The sequence below is a fragment of the Triticum urartu genome, chromosome 7A (genome assembly GCF_056163025.1).
Source record: "Triticum urartu cultivar PI428250 chromosome 7A, HENAU_Tu73, whole genome shotgun sequence".
NCBI classification, from domain to species: domain Eukaryota; kingdom Viridiplantae; phylum Streptophyta; class Magnoliopsida; order Poales; family Poaceae; genus Triticum; species Triticum urartu.
The window spans coordinates 102,800,612-102,808,348 of NC_141879.1; positions in this window are offsets into that span (position 1 = coordinate 102,800,612).

A 7,737-nucleotide genomic window follows, 5' to 3' on the forward strand; every position below is an offset into this window, starting at 1 on the left:
AAGTATGTTTGTTCCTCCAAACAGCTGGGCTCTGACGGTTATGGCATGGATGAAGAAGCCGTACACCATACCGAAGGTGATTGGTGTTGAGACACCGGTGCAGGAACCGGGGTTGTACTATTAGTCGCCACCAAGGCCGCCGCGGACCACGTTAGGGATGTACCTGTATCGAGTGTTCGTGCATGTCAAAGAAGTGGTCAATCCATCAATCGAAGTCCTGCCGCCGCCGCTGATGCCAGGGTCCGTCGACGACGTCCATTACAGGAGTCAACATCAGACTTTCCCTGTGTTGCTCGGAACGATGGATGGCACAGGGCCTACTCCATCACGCGGCGGAGCCACTACTTCTTTGGGAGAAGAGGCAGGGCTGGCTGCCTGGATGTGCTCTAATTTGAGGTAACAACTGAATCTTGTCAGATACTAGTTAAATCCGAGCTATGGGTGTGAAGCACTGATGTGCCAGTACATTTGATTATGACCTGTTCTAATTTTGTACCTGAACTTTTTTAGAAAGGGTTGTACGTCAACTTAATGTGCTAACGGAACTTATTGTGTTGTCTATCTGTTTCTTTGCACATCATTCAAGGGATGAACCGTTATGTACGAGTTCGTTGGTTTCAACATAGCCCTACCTATAGCGATCCACTGCTTCCATCCTGATTGTGCCACCTGCATGAAATTTTTGTATGCAAGTTCAGTGTGCTATGATGTTCTATATGATTGTGTCAACTATATAAGTTTTTACTGAGCATCAGCAATGCATATGGCTGAAAGATGTATTTACGAGTATCGACCGATGGGTCTCTCTCTCTCTCTCTCTCACAGACACGTGCGTGCGCACGCACACACGCACACACGCACAAGTGGGACCCGTTGAATTATTTCTTTGCTCGTGACTGCTTTTAATTAGGTTCCACTGTAATCTAACTTTTTTCTTAAGTTATTAATTGAGCTCAGTGACTTCAAAAAGTTGTACAGAAGCCTTGTTTGGGCCTTTCCAGCGTCGCTGAATGTGGGTTGAGTAGCCATGTTAGGTTGTACTGTACTACACAGGCCTTTTTTCAACATCAGCAATGCAACTGGACCGACAGTTGTACACAATATCTGGGTCAACTTGTTATTATCCACCCCGCTGGGCAGCAAACTTTCCTAGGAGGTATGCATTAGGCTTAACAAGAAAATGGACTTTAAGAAATAATAAATGGGATGTAATTATAATAACTGGGCAGTAACTATAAAAATGCACCAAACGCGTAATTAGTTTAAAAAATTTATTATTTTTGGAATTTGAAAATTTTAATTTCATTACTTGTTGCGCGCGCAATATTTCGTTGGAATTTAACATAATACAACTTTATTTTGAAATTATATTTAATCTCACTAGAAATTTCGGATAAAAATATTTCGGATCCCATAAAAATGTGGGAATTTTTTTGAATTCCGTTTTGAGCGGTTGGTTGAAATTATTAATCGTTGTCCTAGCTAGAAAATGTTGTACATTCTTACAAATCGCAAATGGGCTATATGTTCTCTGCCACACACTTGTGGGCCTTCTAAGTTGACTCGTCCCCTAAAAAAACTAAGTAGACACGTATGCAAGGCTTTGTCAACAACACACGGTTCTGGCAGCTGTGGCCGTTGGATGTCCATCCAACGGATGTCGTGCTTCTTCTTCAATCTCGGATATTCTTGCTTCAGCCGGCAAAAAATGATTCCTCCCCCTAACATCTGGGCGCACCGTTTCGGAGGCTGACCTGTGGGCCTACTAAGTTGACGCGTACCAAGGGCTTTGTCAACTTAGTCAATATAAACGATTCTAGCTGCTGTGACCGTAGGATGTCCATCCAACGGGCGTAGTGCTTCTTCAACCTCTGGTCTTCTTGCTCCAGCCGGTCCTGTCGCGTGCTCCTGCCTCCCGTGGCCGGCTGTGATGCCGTGGAGGCCTCACCACCCCCTACTACTCCCACTGCTGGCCAAGACATCCCTCTACTCACCCACACCCCCTATTATTCTGCGGCGACGGCAGCCTCACACCGCAGCCGAAACAGTGAACCCTCGCACTCCTCTCCACATGGGCTTCCACTGCCGCGTCTTCCCCGGCTCCGTGTCATCCCCTTCCTAGGCCTCACCATCGTCCACCGCCCTGGTGCTCTCGGTGCGATGTGGTCAACGTGGTCAAGGAACAGCTTCCATCGGACGTGGACTGTACGTGGAGAGGCTGACAGCTGGGTCCACGACGGCAGCAAGGAAGTGCCTCCTTATTATGCGAAAAATAATGATTCCTCCACCTGACAGCAAGGACCCACTGCACGGGCCGCCGTATTTTCCGAAAAAATGTTTCCCCCTGACTGCTGGGACCCACCGAACGGGCCACCGTATTGCGCGAAAAAAACGTTCCCCCCACTGTCAACTCGGACCCACCGTCAGTGCCTCCTTATTACGCACAAAAAAATTAATACTCCCCCTGCTAGTCGGGACCCACCTTGGTGGGAGGCTGACTTGTGGCCTACTAAGTTGACGGGGACGAAGTGCTTTGTCAACTTAGTCAATATGAACGATTCTAGCTCTAGTGACCGTATGATGTCCATTCAACGGCCATAGTGCTTCTTCAACCTCTGGTCTTCTTGCTCTAGCCGCCCAAAGCAGCGCCAGTCGTGCCGCATGCTCCTGCCTCCCGTGGCCGGTTGTGCTGCCGTGGAGGCCTCACCGCCCCCTACAATTCCCAACGCTGGCCAGGCCCTGCGGCGACAACAGCCTCACACCACAGCCGAACCAGTGAACCCTCATACTCCTCTCCGCGCGGGCTTCCACTGTCGCGTCTTCCCCAGCTCCGCATCGTCCCCTTCCTAGGCCTCGCCGTCGTCCACCGCCCTGGTGCTCTCGGCGCGGTGTGGTCAACGTGGTCAAGGAACAGCTTCCATCGGACGTGGACTGTACGTGGAGAGGCTGACAGCTGGGTCCACGGCCGCAGCAAGGAAGTGCCTCCTTATTACGCGCAAAATAATTATTCCTCCACCTGACAGCAGGGACCCACCAGACGGACCACCGTATTTCACGAAAAAAGGTTTCCCCCTGACTGCTGGGACCCACCAGCTACATCTTCGCACGCAAGGAAGTGCGTCTGGGCAAGAAATACCATTCGCCCCCTGACTGCTGGGACCCACCAACTACATCTTCGCACGCAAGGAAGTGCCTGACAGTCAGGAACACCTGGTCGAAGCGTACGTAGCGTTGTCATTCTGGTCGCGAACATGTATGTACATACTGGTCGATGTAGAGGCACGCACGTTTCATAGTAGAGGCGCGCACGTAGCATGTACACGTACGTACAGCGGCCAGTGTGCAAGAAAGAAAATACGGCCATGTACGTACATACGGGCACAGTCTCGAACGCCTACTCGTGCATACGTACGGCCAGGGCTCGTGTACATGGTTGGGTCGGAACGGAGAAACTGCGTCGTCGTCGTGTTCATGGGGAGCCAACCTGCTGGGTCTGAACGGAATGCGTTGTCGTGTTCATCGGGAGGGCTTGGACGGAATAGCCGATGGAAACGAGGCCTGGCATACCGTAGAACGGAGGAAACGGCCTTGTGTTCGACTGGCCACGTTTGAAACGGTATCCTGTTCATCGGGGGGGTCTGGTGTACCGCAAAACGGAGGAAACGGACCTCCTACGGTCGAAACAGAGGTCTTGTTGATCGGGAGGGGTGTGGCGTACCGCAAAACGGAGGAAACTGACTTGTGTTGGAGTGCTATGGTCGAAACGGGGGTCCTGTTCATCGGGAGGGGTGTGGCGTACCACAAAATGGGACTCCACGGGATATTGTTCATCTCCACCGTCGACCCCCTCCAGCCTCCATGGGCTACTGTTCATCCACCGTCGACCTCTTCCAGCCTCCACCTGCGACTGTTCATCCACGGGCTCCTATTCATCTAGCCTCCACCACGCGCTACTCCACCGGCTACTGTTCAACCAGCCCTCTCCACGGGCTCCTGTTCAACCACCCCTCCACAGGCTACTATTCATCTAGCCCTCCACCATCTACTATTCATCCTGCCCTCCATGGGGTGGTCCTGTTCATCCATCCCTCCACGGGGTCCTGTTCATCCAGCCCCAACCGGCTCGATCGATCGGGGTCCTATTCATCCAGAGGCAACACCACGGGGCCCTGTTCATCCACCCCCACCGGGAACTATTCATCCAAACCCCCCGCCAGCAACGCTCACTGTTCATCCAGAGGCAGCATCGATCGGCTTCAGTTAGCAGTAGTAGCGAAGGAATCGCTCGATCGGATTCTGTTAACAGCCATCGATCGATCGCTCGGGTTCAGTAACGCGTAGCCTGCAGTGCAGTCACTCGGGTTCAGTTAGAGCCCAACACCTCGGACCCATGCGCGTGCGTGTACGAGAGAAACGCACATCGCTCGGCCCCGACCACCCACCGTAACCAGGAACACCCCGATATTTTCCTCGCCCTCGCTTTTACCATGGTTTTTTCCATCATGGACGGCCCAAAGAATGTCATGCAGCCGCGTCTCCGGCCCGCCTAGGACTAAAATCCCATTTTCTGTCATGATTTTTTGTCATAGAAGTAGGACCCCACCACATCTATGATGATACCGTGTTTTGTCACAATTATTGTCATAGAAGTGTCATAAGTATGACAGAAAAAAATTCGTTCAGCCCAGAATGTCACGGATGTGTCTTTTTTTGTAGTGTTCTGTCACTCTAGCAACCCATCATCTACTTATTACTTCCCAATGCCTTCCTCTGGGCCCAAACAATGGTGAAGTGTCATGTAGTCGACGTTCACATGACACCACTAGAGGAAAGACAACATACATCTCATCAAAATATTGAACGAATACCAAATTCACATGACTACTTATAGCAAGACTTCTCCCATGTCCTTAGGAACAAACGTAACTACTCACAAATCATATTCATGTTCATAATCAGAGGGGTATTAATATGCATAATGGATCTGAACATATGATCTTTCACCAAATAAACCAACTAGCATCACCTACAAGGAGTAATCAACACTACTAGCAACCCACAGGTACCAATCTGAGGCTTTGGGACAAAGATTGGATACAAGAGCACTACAAGAAATATGTCAACTAGTGACCTTCTGTAAGTGACCCTGGAAGAATTGGTCATATTTCTATGACCATTTCAGACCAATTGGTCAAAAGCTGTTCGGGGGGCTCCAAACCCTAAACTATAACGACCATTTTGGTCAGAAAGGTCGTAATTTCCTTACACAAAATGGTCATAAAGCAGATAGCACTGGTCTGTGCCTTATTTCTAGCTGATCATGACCAATATAGATGGTCATAACCTTGTAAATTGTGGTGGGTTGCTATGACTAGGCGCCACCACATCAGTTTTGCCTATGTGTCATGTCCATGTGGTAGTTTTTTGCCCTAGGTTGTGAAGCAACCTATATTTCTGTCATTCCCAAAATTCCCAAAAAAATCTCATAAATTCTTTGGGTCATATCTTCGTCAAATATGTAAAAAACCTTCCTTGCCTAGTTCAAAAATAATTCAAAAATATTCATTTTCCTATTCTGTTCAGAACAACAGTTTGTGAAGGAAGTACCACTTTGGCATGTCCAAATAGTATCCATTTTCTACAGTGCTTTCTTATGCCCAAATAACCATCCTCCACCAAATGCCAGCTCAATCCATTCATTATTTGAGCCGAGCTTCAACATTCGTATTTATGTCCAGTGTGGTAGTTTGCAAAGCAACTACCACCTAGGCTCCTCCTTTTGAGCTGAAAAATTGTGAAGACGGTCTTCTTAGTAACTGATCATCCTCACCCAAAACTCACACCCATTAGCCATGTACATTTCCCGTACCGCTAATCAAACACTTGGCTGCTAATTCATGTTTGAGCATCGATCTGTCTCCTCGTGAGAATCTTATGTTGTAATTTTGTACCTAGCACCTACCTGGGGAGTGCCCAACGCACTAGACATGCCTAGGCTTCCCAGAACACATGGCAACGCCATGGTCACGCGGTGACCACGCGGCGGGCATGCGAGTTTACGCGCTCTAGAGTTGGGGCCCTCAGCCACCGCCCAAACCTTGACGTATCGCCACCAAACCATGTATTTATGATTAAATAGGTACTTATGTAACTATAAATGATTTTTGGAAAAAATAAATAGTAAACTATGAGGCAGCTGCAGTTCAAATTTGACCCACTTCCTCCTGAATCGGCGGGAATTTGTCTTTTTCACCAAAGGTGGATCAAAACTTTTTACACCCAACCATTTTGTCAATTGTGCATTAAATATGTCCTAGTATTTTAGAAAATATATTTGGTCCAATTTTGCAACAATTATTTGGGAGGTCCTTCACAAAAAAACCTCCTTTTGGGCACTCGAAAAATGGAAAATGGTTTTTTCGTCCAAAGAAAATGAAAACTTCCTTAGGCAATATTGTTTGCCATTCCAAGATGCACCCTTGTGCACAATATGAGATCATTTGAACAAACTATGCCATGAATGTGGCCATAGGATTGATCATTTGGCTTGAAAGGCATGAATCTTCACGCATGATAACTCATTTTTGAGAACACTTTTTTAAAAGAATTGTCGTATTACAAGTTTATTATTTTCCTGGTAACTTGGTCATATATAATGACACAATGCGAAGGTTTTCCAATTTTTTGATTTTTTTTTGAATTTTTTATGCCCATTTCAAAATGCGGTCAAAACAGCGAGAATGACCGTTCCTAGCTAGTGGTTGAATCTTGGAATTTTTTTGGTGTTTCTTTGATTAAATAAATACTTATGTACCTAGAAAGGATTTTTGGAAAAAATAAATAGCAAACTATAAGGCAGCTGCAGTTCAAATTTGACCCGCTTCCAACTGAATCGGTGGAAATTTGTCTTTTTCATGAGAGGTGGATCAAAACTTTTTACACCCAACCATTTTGTCAATTGTGCATTAAATATGTGCTAGTATTTTAGAAAATTGATTTGGTCCAATTTTGCAATAATTATTTGGGAGGTCCTTCACAAAAAAACCTCCTTTTGGGCACTCGAAAAATGGAAAATGGTTTTTTCGTCCAAAGAAAATGAAAACTTCCTTAGGCAATATTTGTTGCCATTGCAAGATGCACCCTTGTGCACAATATGAGATCATTTGAACAAACTATGCCATGAATGTGGCCATAGGATTGATCATTTGGCTTGAAAGGCATGAATCTTCATGCATGATAGCTCATTTTTAGAACACTTTTTTAAAAGAATTGCCTTATTACAAATTTATTATTTTTCCTGGTAAATTGGTCATATATAATGACACAATGCGAAGGTTTTCCAATTTTTTTATTTTTTGAATTTTTTATGCCTGTTTCAAAATGCGGTCAAAACTTCGGGAATGACCGTTCCTAGCTAGTGATTGAATCTTGGGATTTTTTGGTGTTTCTCTGATTAAATAGATACTTATGTACCTAGAAATGATTTTTGGAAAAAATAAATAGCAAACTACAAGGCAACTATAGTTCAAATTTGACCCGCTTCCAACTGAATCGGCGGAAATTTGTCTTTTTCACGAGAGGTGGATCAAAACTTTTTATACCCAACCATTTGGTCAATTGTGCATTAAATATGTCCTAGTATTTCAGAAAAATGATTTGGTCCAATTTTGCAACAATTATTTGGGAGGTCCTTCACACAAAAAAAACTTCTTTTGGGCACTCGAAAAATGGAAAATG